Raw genomic sequence first — 14,464 nt, 5'->3', positions numbered from 1 at the left:
TGAAAATTGCTCCACACAGCTAAGTTTTTATTGGAGGTTTGCCTGGAGCAGTTTTCAGGATCAGGGCCTGACTCATCAGGTGGTCCTACCCACATGAATTACATTAGTTCAAAGCACAATTCTAATACAAATTAATCACAGCATGTACTCAAATATTTATCAAATGTTTCTTAACCTAGTAATTAGGTTAGCAATTCTCAGGCTATCGAATTTTAAGATACGAAATAGATTAAATGTTTTACCTTAAAATCAGATTCCAATCCTTCCGACTCTTGAAATGCAGGATATAATATTGTTCCTAAGTGGTGATCATTCACCCGCCAAGTGAATCTCACATAGAGAGAGAGATTCCCACATTACAAATGTATGGAAAGTTCTACCTCAGAATTCAATTACAAATATCAATACTTGCTATTCAGAGCAACAGCTCCAAATTAAAGCTCTTTAATTCCATATTATAATTGAAAGTGTAACCAAATTATTGCATACTCTGTCACTTTTGGCACCACTGACACATACGGGAACTAACCCTGTAGCTGTTGCTCACATTAACACTAATGCAAGTAATCCCATTCAAATTAAGGACGTGTAAATAAAGATTACGCATGTAAGTAAAAATTACAAGATAGGGTGGATAAAGCTCCTGAAATGGAATGATACAATCCAATTAGTTTCTTTCTCTTAGGTATGTGGTTACACATGCCTGGCTAGAACTAAAAGTACAACTGAGAATGTAAGACCCTAAATAACAGATACTGCATAAGGTGCAGTCAGCAGCCCTGATACCAGTTGTTGAGTTTATCAAAAAAGCAGTTCCCAAGAGCTCCCTGCATCCCTCACAGTTCATGTTTTCCTACATGCTTATAGTGTTTAAGAGGCTCCTGACTGAAGCATAGGGCTTGACCTTCTTAACTATTACTTAAGCAGATACACCCTGCTACCATGAGCAGTTCCTTCAGAGAGAGTGAGATAGAAATAAACATTTGCAGGATCACACCTAGAATTCTCTTCTCTATTTTTCTGCCTCAGTTTTACATCTTCACCACACCACTATTCAGTCACAGCCCAGATGACTTAACAAGAAAAGGCATTATAACCAAGAGACTAGCGTATCACCATTCTTCTTACAAAAGGCTGAATAAATATGCTATGAATATAAAATAGCTAGATTCAGACTACATTTTTCCAACACGTCCGGCACCTTCAAACATTTGTGTGCTTAAAATCTTCTCATGCACAATTCCACAACTGGTACTGGTCCATTCTAACTACACTCCTTCCAACATACAGCCAGGAATGGAACTAGTATGGCTGAGCTGGTGAAGAGAGCAATTCACTTGTGCAGACCCAGAGTTTACTTCCCAGTTAGCTTCCCGTGATTTCCAGTCACCCTGAGCCATAAGTCATGCCTTCATCTGCCTCCGTGGCAGCTGGACTCTTTGCCAGCCCTCCTTACAGCCTGGTTCTTTGAAGTACACTCAGTCCTTCAAATGGCAAGGTAAAGGCAATTTGTAAGGTTAATTGAAAAGTTTTGTGAATTAACTTTGTAATCCATGTCATCACTCTCAAAAGGGTAAGTATTTTTATACAATTTGTTTAAAAAATAAGCAAGCCATATCTAGATTGAGCATGTGTCTTCTGTACAAGAGTAATAACCACATTTCACCAAAAATTGAATAAGTCTATCGTGTAAATGAAGGACTCCCTAAGCACACATTAGCAAGAGAGACTGTAGCAATCTATCATTTCAATGATTCCTGAACAACAGGATCTGTAAGTAATTTTGATAGAACAGACTGTGACAGCTTCATAGGAATTATTACAAGTTGCATAGGCAAAAATCTACAGAAATCAAAATAGGCCGCAGGCTGTTGTGTCAGTTCACATGTGATCAAGCATTGAAACTAGCCTTGCTAAAAATTAGTGAAAGGATTCACTTGAACAAAAAGATAAAGCGACGGTACAGGGATGACTGAGGTGTCACATACGTTAACCACATTGAGAAAACCAGTCTTGTTGTTACATAAAATATAAACAAAATATTTCTTTTCATCTTTCAGAAAAAGCTAAGCTAAGCACTGTACTCCTCATCATATAATTACTATTATAAACAGTATGTACATGCATATATAAGCTTGAATGACTCCAGTCAGCCAAACTGTATAAGAACAGAAAAGTCTGGATATTTTACCCATCACTTCTGTCATTTGTCCTTGTATGTCACCTTACACTGAGATAGTCAGAAGAAATTTGCCAAGCAGGACAATATTAGAAAACTGCACCAGCCTTCTTCTTGAGGAACAATTCTAGTTTTTAGAAAATATTTCTCCGTTTTAAAAAACTCTCAGACAAGACACTTACAATGAAATACTTCAAAGACTGTTAAGAGCAGACAGTAAAATACGGCCTTCTCCCCTTAACTTCTCTGCAAAAGAACTAAAAAGTTGCTGTCTGTGAAAGTGAATTAGTAGAATTTATCTGCCAATCTCTACTTGTGAATAGTCAGAGATGAAATAAATTAGAAATAAATTAGAATAGTTCAGAAGTTCTTGTCCACAGTAGTTTAACCTTTCATGTCAGTATTTCTTTTACTACTGACATTAGTGCATCCTATAAATAGAAAGCTGTTTACATATTTACAATTTTGCACAGGTAAAAAAAATACGCAGAAAGTTAAAAAGGAAGAGTTGAAAGGAAGAACAGTTTTTATGTCAATGTCCTAGCAAAAGGCCAGTTTTGTACTTGCAACATGCTGTCTAAATTTTTGCATCTTGATGTTGAATAAATATTTCACTTATGTTTCCTCTCCTCTGCTCAGGGATCACTCCACGTGCAATGAACAAAAGCAATTCAGACTGACACAGACCATTTCATCAGAACCTCATCATGCCTGACAAAAGCCAGTAAATGACACTTCTTCTCACTCGTACCAAGTTCAAATGCAGCTTTGCCAGGAAGTTCAGGGGAATTAGAAGTGTCTCAATTCCCAGCACTGTTGCAAAGTATGAGTAGGGTTTACAACTTCAACATATTGATGATTCTATGATTCAATATTACAGGAGATCTAGGCCACAAGAAGGAATTCTGAATGTACACAGGAAACCAAAAACAACAGATCCCAAAGCACCTTGATAATGATTGATTTAGATGAACTGTAACACCTTTTTTCTACTTTTTTTTTTTCAAACTCTGATCTTCCTTGGTGCTATTAGTCGCTAACATCAAATAACTTTCCTAAGTAAAGCAAACTGAAAATATTCCTTTGTAAAATATGATTATGATAAAACATGATACATTGCAAGTAAGAATTGCCTCTACAGAAAGAGCTCTATGGAAATGTCATAACATTTGTATTTACCAACCTGTTGTAATCCAGTAGGCTGGATTTACTTTCCTGTGTTTGCCTTCTGGCTCCTATGAAACTCTTCACTCGTGCACTGATCACCTTCTCTTTTTTCTTTTTTCTTCAAGAAATAGGTATATTTGCTGAAAGATGCATATTGAAACAACCCAAAAATAAGTGCCCACATAATAAACAGCCTTCTATCCAGAGCTTATAGCTAAACACAGAAGTTGTGTCTATTAAAATCAGCCTACACAGGCAGAGACAGCTTCACAGACTTGCATATATTTAAATGTTCATCTCTCCTGATAATTCTGAAATCAATTTCAGTGCACTAACGCTATTTTTGAAAACAGACTGTAGCAACAATATGACTATGGCTAATTTTGATTAATCAAATCCAACTGTGGAAACTTTTTTCAAAAGTAGAGTCCTACTTTCCAACTACTGCTAATTACACCACAAAATGCCCTTGCTTTCCTTGTCTCAGCTGAGCACACACACTGGTTTTCTGACAATTCAGGCATCATAGTCTGCACTATGTTCCTAACACTGTACTTTCTTTTTAAACATAACATATAAAAATTGTATTTAGCTTTGTATATAGTTTAAATATCAGAATAATTACACTATCTCAATATACAGCAATATTTAAAACATTTTATTTAACAGAGAAAATGCCAGTGCAGAGGGAAAGCCCCACTGTTTACAGCTTCCCCATTTTCAAGGGCTCTAACAAATTGTCTTAAGTACAAAAAACAAGCTTGTGAATACAAGCACTTTGTTGAATTTTTTCCATTTCTTCTTCTAGGTCTACTTTGAAAATCTCCACATAAGCCTATTTCAATTTAAATATATATATAGATATTCCCATGAATTTATATTATGCTTAAATATTTCAAAATATAAGATACCAGTTAATCATTTAGGTGTACAAATCGGCCTGTCATAGAGATGATATCCCTGTAAAATAAACATGTAAAATTTGTTTTGTGCTTCAGAGCTTGATGTACAATAATTAATACCCACCTTGTTCTAGAAATGCACGAAGTGCAGAGAAACATATATAACTGTGCAGGAAAATTGACCAGATACGTATTTAAATTTCTATGACAGTCAGGGCACATACTTAGTGGTGTCAAGGAATCTGTGGTAGACCAGGCTGCAACCAAAAAAAAATTTTTAGAGCTGGAAAGGAAGCAGAAGCAGCAGCATTTGGGGCTCTGTGGAGGGTCTCTTGTATTAAAAAAAATATGGATTTGCATCAACCTGAAACTATTTTGTTTCATTCTAAAGATTTTTATCCTTCTTCTTTTTCCAAATAAATTAAAAATGCCATGCCAAAAAATTGACAACCTCAGAAAACCTTTTGTTTTTAAATTCTCTAACCAGATCAATTCAGCTTTTCCAAAAAATAACTTGCCAAGTACTCAGTATCAGATGTTCTAAAATTTGTTTAATTTTTCCTGAGAAAACTGTTTTCCAACTTTGAGAGAAAGTTAGCAATGTTTTCAAATTTTCAAAGATCCTTTTCATGATGAGTACACTATGAACAGTAAAAAACATTATCCAGTTCAATGCTCTATCCTAAGAACTTTCTTTTCCTCGACATCATGTAAGATGTAGTAAATATTTACATCCTCACACTTCGCTCTCCTCCCCTGTATGATGATATGCTGCCACACCTGCACTGTCTTCATCTAAAGACTGATTCATTAGTGATTTTAAGACACACTGAGAGGCTTACTTAGCAGAATACCAGAAACAGCTTTTGCAAAGAGCATCATAAATGAAGTGTTGTTATAATCAAATTCAACTTTTCCAGAAGGTACAATTACATTCATATGTATTTCTTCTTAAACATTAGAAAGAACGATGCTGAAAGTTTTTAACCAGCAAAAAGGCACTGTTATCCACATTTAAGCACAGCAGGGATATTTAACAATGAGTCTATTTTTAACATCTGGTAATTGTGATCTGGAAACCATGTATAAGGATAGGATTAAACTGATTCTTACCAGACAACAGAAAACTGAGGGTTAAAATCCGCATTTCTGCTTTGTTCCCGCTCTCCTGTGCCAAGGTGCAACAAAGAGGCCTAGCTCCAGGTGATTCCATTTGCCATATGCGCTGCATTTCCTGCACATGCTAGGAATTGAGAACAGCATTTCCAGGTTTGCAGCTAGTCTGATTTTCTTGCTTTTTGTCAGTTTAAGCCTGCCCCCTCCTGTTGTTTAGACATTTTATTTAATTTGTGTCTTTCAATATTTTTATGCCAAGGACAATTAAAAACATACCTCCAAAAAAGCACAGGAGGAATGGAATCATTCTCTGAGAGACTTACAGCCAAATTCAGCCCTTTGGAGAATCTGCTCATGGAAGCGTGAAATTTTCACAGATGTCTGTGTAGTGCAAGGTTAGCATGACTGACTTGTTCTGCTGCCCTTGCTATTCAAAATATTTTGGTGTATGGCTCTGGGTGCGGGGCGAGCTTCTTTTTCACAGTGTTTCAAAACATAAATCAGCATAGACATTTTCAAAGGGGGTAAATACTAAAAATGCTGACCCCATATGCTGAGCTTTAGCATTTCTGAGTGGTCTCACTGACTTTGAAGTCCTTTCTTCATTCAGATGTGAAAGGCACAGCATTTGGTATGGGCTCAATTTTATGGCTTGATTTTAGGAGGTACAGCTTTTCTGAGGCAACTCAGACTGATGAACCTGTACTGAGCTCAGCCATGGAGGAGCGACAACGAACACAGGAAGCAGAGGTGCTGCAGGGTCATACAGCAGCCGTGCTCTACAGAGCTTCAACACCAGCGATGCTTTCACGGGAAGGAAAAGAACAAGGAAACAAGACGAGGCTAAATTTCCATCGGGGATTCACTCTTGGACAACAGCTGTTATTGTAGCTACCGTGTAGTATATCTTCCAGTACAAGAACACCCTACATGCAAAGGGCAGTTCCTCAAAAAGTAGTCAGACTCGTCATGGATCAAGCATTATTTACCCAGGTCTGCAGAGGCAAAGATGTGGATCACTGGCAGTAATTGTATTCCAGCCATGATTTCCTCTTGGGATTTGGCACGATGATGGTCTGAGCCTTGCCATAAAAAAATAAAAAATAAAAAAATAAATCCAATGCTACAGGCTAATCAATTCTCAGATTAATTTGGAAACTAAGAGCCTACAAAAGCAACCAGCATTGGTAAATATTTTTTATCTATCTATCTGTTACTAGTCACATGAAGTACATTTTCCCCTCTCCAAATGTCATTACTCAAACCTCCCCAAAATATCCAAAACATTTTAAACTAGATTCCATGCATAGGCCTGCTTTTAGGAATCAAGTTATGCGTCTACAAAAACATGAATCAGGGTCAACAGTGCTAATCCAAAAAATACCGCTTCTCAAAAGAAACAAAACCTAACGTCACAATCCAGGTCTATTTCATTTCCACATTTGGTCAGTAAGACAGTTTTCTGACCACATTTGTGTAATTAAATAATACTGAATCTCATAAATACAAGAGTTCTCATCTCACAGGAATTGACAGCAAAGCTGCTAGCTGAAGTTTGGAATTGATCACACTTCTATTTATATCTAACACACTCAACATGCTAAGGCTTCTTCCCCTCTCCCCTGCCATGCCCCCTCCCCATAGAAAAAAACCTGGCAAAGTACATCTGTTTCACAGTAAAAATAAAATATTAATACTACCCAGTAATTGAGCAGCTTCCCAGCCTTTGGGCAAATTTTGGTGAAGTACACAGACTCTGGTTTGTACTTGCTGATTCTGCCAGCTTCCTCTTACGCAATTTACATGAGAATATGTTCATTTCCATGTAAGTCAGGTTGTGAGGTGTTTTCCAAACAGCTTTCCAGAGTAATAAATATCATCCGATTGTAAAGCTATACCCTGCACTACAAGTTAGGTTTTGAGTGTCTGTTTAGCAAAGAAAGTACAGTAACTAAATGTTATAATTGCACAAAATGGAACCTGGATACAATTCCAGCAGGTTACACAGAATGCTGATCACTGGGAAAAAGAAAGTCTTTCAGATAGTGTATTAGTAACCCACTAATTGGAACGCTGGAAAAATTAATAAACTGTAAATTGCTTTTCATACTGAACACACTGATGCCCAAAAGAAGAGGAAGAACTTTCCTGTTATAGAATTTTACTCTGGTGCAGGAAATACACCTTCTGGAATTCCAGCTGGAAAGCAGAAAATAAATGGTATTTTCCCTTTTTCCTGGGAGAGCTCTTTAAATTATCAAGGTAGGGACTCCGTAGGATGCCATTTAACATAGAAGTTGTGTCAATCATACCTGCTTTTGGAGTGAAATTGTCCTCAACTGCCTTGATTTCAGCCACTCATGGCTCCCCTTTTAACACTTCCCAACCATTCTTTCAGATTATCAGCACAGTTCAAAAGAACACAGGCTGCGTGCACGACTCCTGCACTTGAGAACAGGCTAAGCAAATGCAATATATTTATACTGCCAGGGCACTGGACAAGGGCCTTTGTGTAAACGAAACACAGGTCTTGAAGTTATGGCCTAAGGAAGACTTAAACAGTGCAAATGCCTTTGAGTTACTCTCCATGTGTATCATCAAACTACTGACCAAACTCCCAACATCTTGTCACCACTCATAGGATTCAGAGTTAACTCTGCAGCTGGCTGCCCGAGGGGACAGTTGTTCCAAACTCCTAGGCGAGAATCTGGAAGTGACTAGGACATAGAAACAGATTCCAGGAAACAAAGGTTCGCTCTTTCAGCTGAATGGATGAAAATCGCTTCTCAAAACTAGGACCACGGGTAACATAAAACATTAATTGCCCAAAGAAAGAAAGAAAGAGCAGCATTCTCCCTTAAGCATGGGAGCGCGTACAATAGCAAACAAAAAGCAAAATATTCTGTGGGGGATATTCTGGGATACAGAGAGTTAATTGTTCAACAAGAAATTCTATCACTGTTCAGAGATGATCTACGTAGTTGAGGCTATAATGTAATATGCTGCTTTTGAAGGAAGTTGTCAGTGTCTGATGGGTTTTTATTACAATTGCTCACTATAAAACGCACTATTTAATTACTAGCATGAAAGTGATTCCAGCATAAAGGAAGAAGGGGAAATGAGACCTCTCCACCTTTTTAACAGTTAATGCACTTGCGCACATAAAATACAATGCTTTTTCATGTGTATTTTTAATGATGCATTGCATTTTCTTAGATCTATGGGATATATTTTCTATGTTGATCTCCTTAGATATGATGGCATATCTAAAGCAATATACAATGACAATATATAATTTAAATAAATCTAAAATTGTTAAGATACTGGTCAAGAAGAGATTAGTGATTTTGTGTGCAACTTAACAGTCCATTAAATGACATGGCTAAGTGCTCTGCTTCTAAAATACATTATCTTTCCTAAGACATTTCAAGTTGAACTCCTAAGATAAGACATCTATTTCCTAAATGATGAATTAACACTTCTGCAATACTGTATATAATCTGGAACTTGACACTTTTTAACCAGCCAACCAAATTTAAAAATACCCATTCTGCAACAGTATACAGACACTGTAAATTAATTGTCAAAATAAACAAACTAACACAGAACACAATGACAGAAAAGAACTAATTTTAAGTGTCAGTTTTTCAACAAAGCAGAGCACAAGCCAGAGTTTCTGACAAACGGCGTTTTTTGGTTTGCATCTTAAAATCTACAAACTGTAAGTGTACATGGCTATTCAGTGTTTATACCCATTATCAAAGAAACAACTGAACATAATGTGGATTGTCTTTACCCTGACTGAAAACTCTTGTACCAGGACAACCATATCTATTGGGAAAGCAGTATTATTTGGAAAGAGGCCAGATCAGACAGATGGCAGAGAAAAAGGGATCAGTGAAATATTCAGTGTTGGAAAGTTTCAGTAGCAATGTAACATTTAAAGGACAAAGAAATTGGTCAGTATCTTGAGCTTATGATATTGCTAAAGACAAAGAAAGGTATGGCATAAAACCCCCACATTTTTCTAGATTAAAACCAATAAATATAATCACCTGTGTTTCTGAGAAAAAGATCTGAAATATTTACTGGAAGTATCAAAATGGAAAAATTATCTTAACGTATAATCAAAAATAATTTACTGTGTTTTCCAAATGAGTATACTGTGGATAAAAAAATCATTCCTACCTTCCTTAATTTTTAATATAAGTTTTTGAAATTGGGGTAATGTGATTCTTATTATTTTTATGATATGTATGTCTTTTCATAGCTTTCAACTTTTTAACTATGATAAAAACGTGGATGATAGATTCAGTTCAAGTGTATGATCAACAGGCTACACACTTCAAGTCCCTGCTCTTAATTTCATGTAATGCTGCTCACAAAAACCTGAGATAAGCAGACACTATCTGTTTTTTCATGCACTGAGTTTATGGATTTACAGTAAAACCCTAAAGTAAAGATTTAACCAGATTTAATCAAGCTATCAAAAAGTAATTCAAGCAGATCTGCTTTTCTTGCCAACACCACACAGAAAGTTGATGTGACTCTATCATCCAGCCACCTTGACTCCCCATCTGCGTGATTCAAGGAGATTGATGAATTTGAGAACGAAGCTACTAGACTCATACAACTGCATCCATAGTGTTCAGCGACATAGGCGGCAGTTAATAATGCAACAAGCATCTGCTGAGACACTGGGGGGAATCCAGCTGAACTATAGTGAAAGCAATTATCTTTTGCAGACCCTCAGAACTGTTTGGAGGGAAATATTCCAGAGATTCTTGCTATCAGGACTCCTGGAAACATTTCTGTATTAAACCTAAGTCATGTGTATGTACATAATCTTTGAACTGGATCCTATCCAGCTCAAACACGTGGGTAATATGGATCCCACTGTGCCAACAGTGCCATCATGCTACACAATTATTTTCATTTGTGATGCCACAAATAAATAATTGAAGATAAAAGTGGTACTTCTGGTATGAAATCTAGCTTTTTTTGTTAAGATTATTTCCTTGTCCAGTGACATAAAAGGGATCTGTATACCATTAAGTGGATAAAACAATTAAAAAGTTTCTCAGAACTAACTCTGTCATCTTGGACAGCAAAATTACTGTTGGAAGGAGCCACCAGAACATTTGTTTTCGTTATAACCAAATGCACCACCCTCATCAAGTTGATAATTTGACAGGGTTTTTTTTTGTTCAACTCATGACAATTTATCCATGTCAGTGTTTATTATCTTACTGTCATGAAAGCTCCCATGCAGGCTGCCAGTTCATTATCTATACACAAGTTTAAAGCAGTGTTTTGCTTTATCAAAAATGCCAAGCAACTTATCATTTTGTATTTGCCAAAATTATTTTGTAATAGGTCACTGTTGTGGTGGTTTTTTGTTTTCCTTTTTTTCTTTAGAAAACAATCTTTGCTGAATCTTTTTCTAAAATATTAGATATCTAGTGCATCTAGTGGATTAATATGGTTTCGTTAGAATACAGTGCCACGGTTTCAGTGGAATGTTCCCTGGAAGAAAAAATTTGGCTAGTTATAATGAAGACACGTATCAATTCTTAACTGTATTTTCTATTAATTTGTTTTATAAATTCTCAGGTGGTAGCTCTTTTGATCCTTTACAATAACAGAAAGCTGATTAAATGTGGTTTTATTATCAACAAAATAAGGAGGCTCATAAATGCTGAGTCTCAGTACAAATCTGAACATTTTACACACTATTGTGGGCAAGTAACAAAGACAGAACAAAATATAACAATAGGAATACATCCACATACAGAAATACAGAAGACTACATACAGTAGGGCCCTGTTCTTCAGTTATGAGGGAATTGGATTCCTGGCTGCAGTGCATTCCTTCAAATTAAAAGATCTGTCTTGAAAAAAACTCTCAATCGCTGTTGTTTTCCTACCACCTAACTCTTAACATATCCACCTTCATATAATGCTGATAGATGCTTTCTAAAGTTGTTTTCATCTTTTCTGCCCAAAACTTTTCTGAGGCACACCAGCCGCTGAGTTGCTCAGTCTGCCTCAACAATCAGCAAAGACCTTCTTCGGTGCCTTATTCTGTCTTGACTTGAGGTTTAACATGTTCTTTTACTTCTCCTTATACCTACTTGCCTTTGCACAGCTCTATAGAGAAAACCCTGTGCCTGTGGCCTCTAGCTTGCCAGCTCTTCAAGGTCTAGCAGGTATTTTGTTTCCTTGTGCTCCCTTATCCACATCTGAAGTCTCCAATACTAAGCCTATGCTTCAACTTCCTTGAGCCTTTGTCCTTGGTTAGTCTCTCCCTGCTCTAAGCAGTACCTCTCTTACCTTCAAACACAAGTTCTTCTAGTGCACACATGCAAACCCAAGAACTTCTTCAATTTCCCAAAACTTGGTTCTTTCTGTACATATACCCTCACCCACTTTCTGACAGCTCCCTCTGGATCATAGAATGATAGAATCATTAAGGTTGGAAAAGACCTTCAAGATCATCTGGTCCAGCCATCACCATACTATCAATGCCACCCACTGAACCATGTCCCTAAGCACCAGGTCCAACCTTTCCTTAAACACTCCCAGGGTTGGTGACTCCACCACTTCCCTGGGCAAAAAAAAAAAATCCCAAGGCAATAGCTGATTGTCAGTATGGCTGAAATAGAGCTGTTACTCTCCCTACCCTTTTCTCTCTCCAACTTCATCTTGCATTAGATCTCCTGTTGTAACGACAGTGGATAATATTGCCATCCTGCCCATCACTCAAACAGAACTGGGACATCGTCTTCAACTCAGACTTTTCTCCAGGTCCTCTCCTGAGAGCTATATATAACTGTTACAGGACTTTGCTGCTTAGTGCAGGAGATAAAGTTTTCCCACCCATCCATATTGATGCCTTCCTCAGGCTCTTGTCATCTCACACCTTGATTATTCTAGTATCGTTTCTCCCAATCCTGCCAAGTGCCACCTTGTTAGATGGTCAAATAAGAACACATTCACTTTATCCTACACCACCCTTCATGCTTGGGAGGAACTTTTCAGAAATACCTGTTCAGGGCCCTGTTATCTTCAAATTCTTCCTTCAAACTCTCTTTTAGCAGTATGCCAATTAAATGCAGAGAAAACTGCTGTGCTCCCTGACCCGCACTGTCATTGGGTCCTTCTGCTTCCCTATCTCCATGTCCATCCGTCACCTCTCATCTCACAACTACACTGCAAGGTCTTGGGACCAGGGATGGCCTCATGTGTTTGTACAGCACCAACCAGAGCAAAGCCCACTGCACCACTAGGATTTCTGCAGAGCAGAGAACAGTACTGCAGGCCACAGAAGAGCGTCACTGTGGTAAGAGCAGCTGCCACCCTCAGCACAGCTATCCTTACTGCATCAGGGAGAAAAACCCCATCAGACCTTTCTTCCCACACGTGTCTGCTTGCAGCTTCTCTTAACAAAACACTGTCTGCTTGACTTGGAGGCAGGCGCTCCAAGGGATACATCACTGTCTCACACTTTGTAGTCTGTCAAACACTCAACCGGCTCTTTTCCCTCATCAGAGAAATAATAAGGTAAACCTTGAGAGATCCAGCAAACAAAAACAGTGTCAAAACAAGCATGGGCCAGATCCAGAGCCTTTTATATTTAAAGGAAATGCTAAATTTACTTTAATGGGCTTTGACAAAGGTCTGCTGTTATAAAGAAAAACAGGCTTTTGCTGAAATTGGTCGAGTCATCACAGTAAGAGGCAGAGCACTCTTCCAGTCCCACCACTGAGTTATTCAGCCATTCCCAGCCACCTGCTGGCAGTTCACACTCCCTCTCAGGGCTGCCTTCCTGTAAACCTAACATATTCCAGCTGTTCTGTGGTCCCAGGCCTTAACCCTTGCCTCCCCTTACAGAGCTAAAGGACTTACTGTCTTCCTCTGCACCGTCCCTTTTCCCCAAGCAACTTCGTGTCACACTCTTCATGCAGCTCTGCGAGGAGGCCTAAGAGAAAGTTGATCTGTTTAGATTGCAAAGTAAAACAAGCAGACTGTAAAGAAACAAATGATCTGTTCTGGATCTGAATATTTTGCAATGATTTCATATTTTAATCCTAATTCTAACATGAAAAATAAATGTGTCTTTAGCATTGTCTTTTCTAATTTATCTCTTAGAGAACAAAATTAGTCCTTAAGTCCTAAAACACCAGTTTTATTTGTATACATATATATATGTATGTTTCCTTAGCCTTGTTTGATAGGAAAATTGCACCTTGGTATATTTACAATATGATATTGTAGCAGATGCAGCCTTAGAACTGTTGCCATTTGTTACTGGTCATCATGAGAACAAAGTCAAGGAAAAACCCTACAGTTTCTTCATGAAAAGAAAAAAAAAATCTTCTTTTGATTTCACTAACCCAAACAAAAGAGTATCATGAGAATTTCATATGCATCTTCTTGTCAACTGCTTCTGACCCCAGACACTGTGGTTTATACCTATAAGCAGACCCTGTGAGTACTTATCCTTCAGCTTCATCCACAGTTCCAACCTGTGAGAGGAAGAGTAAATCAATACTTGCTGCCACGAACTTCTTGAGAAGTTTACTTTACTTTGCAGCTTTTCAATATACTTTTTCACATCCTCAGACACTGCTTGTGGCCAGCCATCATAACTGTTTGGGCTGGAAAGAACATCAGTAGCATCTATCAATAAGTGACACACAGGGAAATAACTGAGGTTCTCACATGTGAAACTGGGAGCTGGCAGCGGGAGAATACGCTTCCAAAAGGAATCTCTCAGCAATAAAAGCTCTATGCAATATGCACAGAGACCAAGATAACATGATAGCACACATTTAACACCCGCCTCACATTGCAACTGTTCACATTTGACGAGTTTATTTATATTCTCTCTGTTTTATGACAGGACACATTGGGACACAAAGTCATTAGCTGATATACCTTATTGCAAGACTGTCAAATTCCTACACACAGAAATACTGAGGGCTGAACGTAAGATACTTGTGAATGATAACATCCACTTCGTTGGAGATAGTTACGTATGGCAAACCAGCTATTAAAAGTAGACAACGAATTCAGTGCTCTCTCTAAAATCTTAAGAC

The 14,464-nt window shown here is 37.8% G+C and overlaps 1 long non-coding RNA gene across 1 annotated transcript; it reads right to left on the bottom strand.

Annotated features, from left to right (window-relative positions):
- Positions 1 to 4,819: 4,819 nt before the first annotated feature.
- Positions 4,820 to 13,471, bottom strand: LOC125182511 (uncharacterized). Its single transcript, XR_010832487.1, has 3 exons — positions 13,272 to 13,471; positions 6,354 to 6,446; positions 4,820 to 5,491 (listed from the first exon to the last, which is right to left on the bottom strand). It is a non-coding gene; the product is annotated as an uncharacterized lncRNA (long non-coding RNA).
- Between the last annotated feature and the right edge of the window lie 993 nt (positions 13,472 to 14,464).

Source organism: Anser cygnoides, chromosome 6, assembly GCF_040182565.1.
Source record: "Anser cygnoides isolate HZ-2024a breed goose chromosome 6, Taihu_goose_T2T_genome, whole genome shotgun sequence".
Taxonomy (NCBI): Eukaryota; Metazoa; Chordata; class Aves; order Anseriformes; family Anatidae; genus Anser; species Anser cygnoides.
The sequence above is the reverse complement of the archived record's forward strand: the minus strand, read 5'-3'. Positions and strand labels throughout refer to the sequence as shown.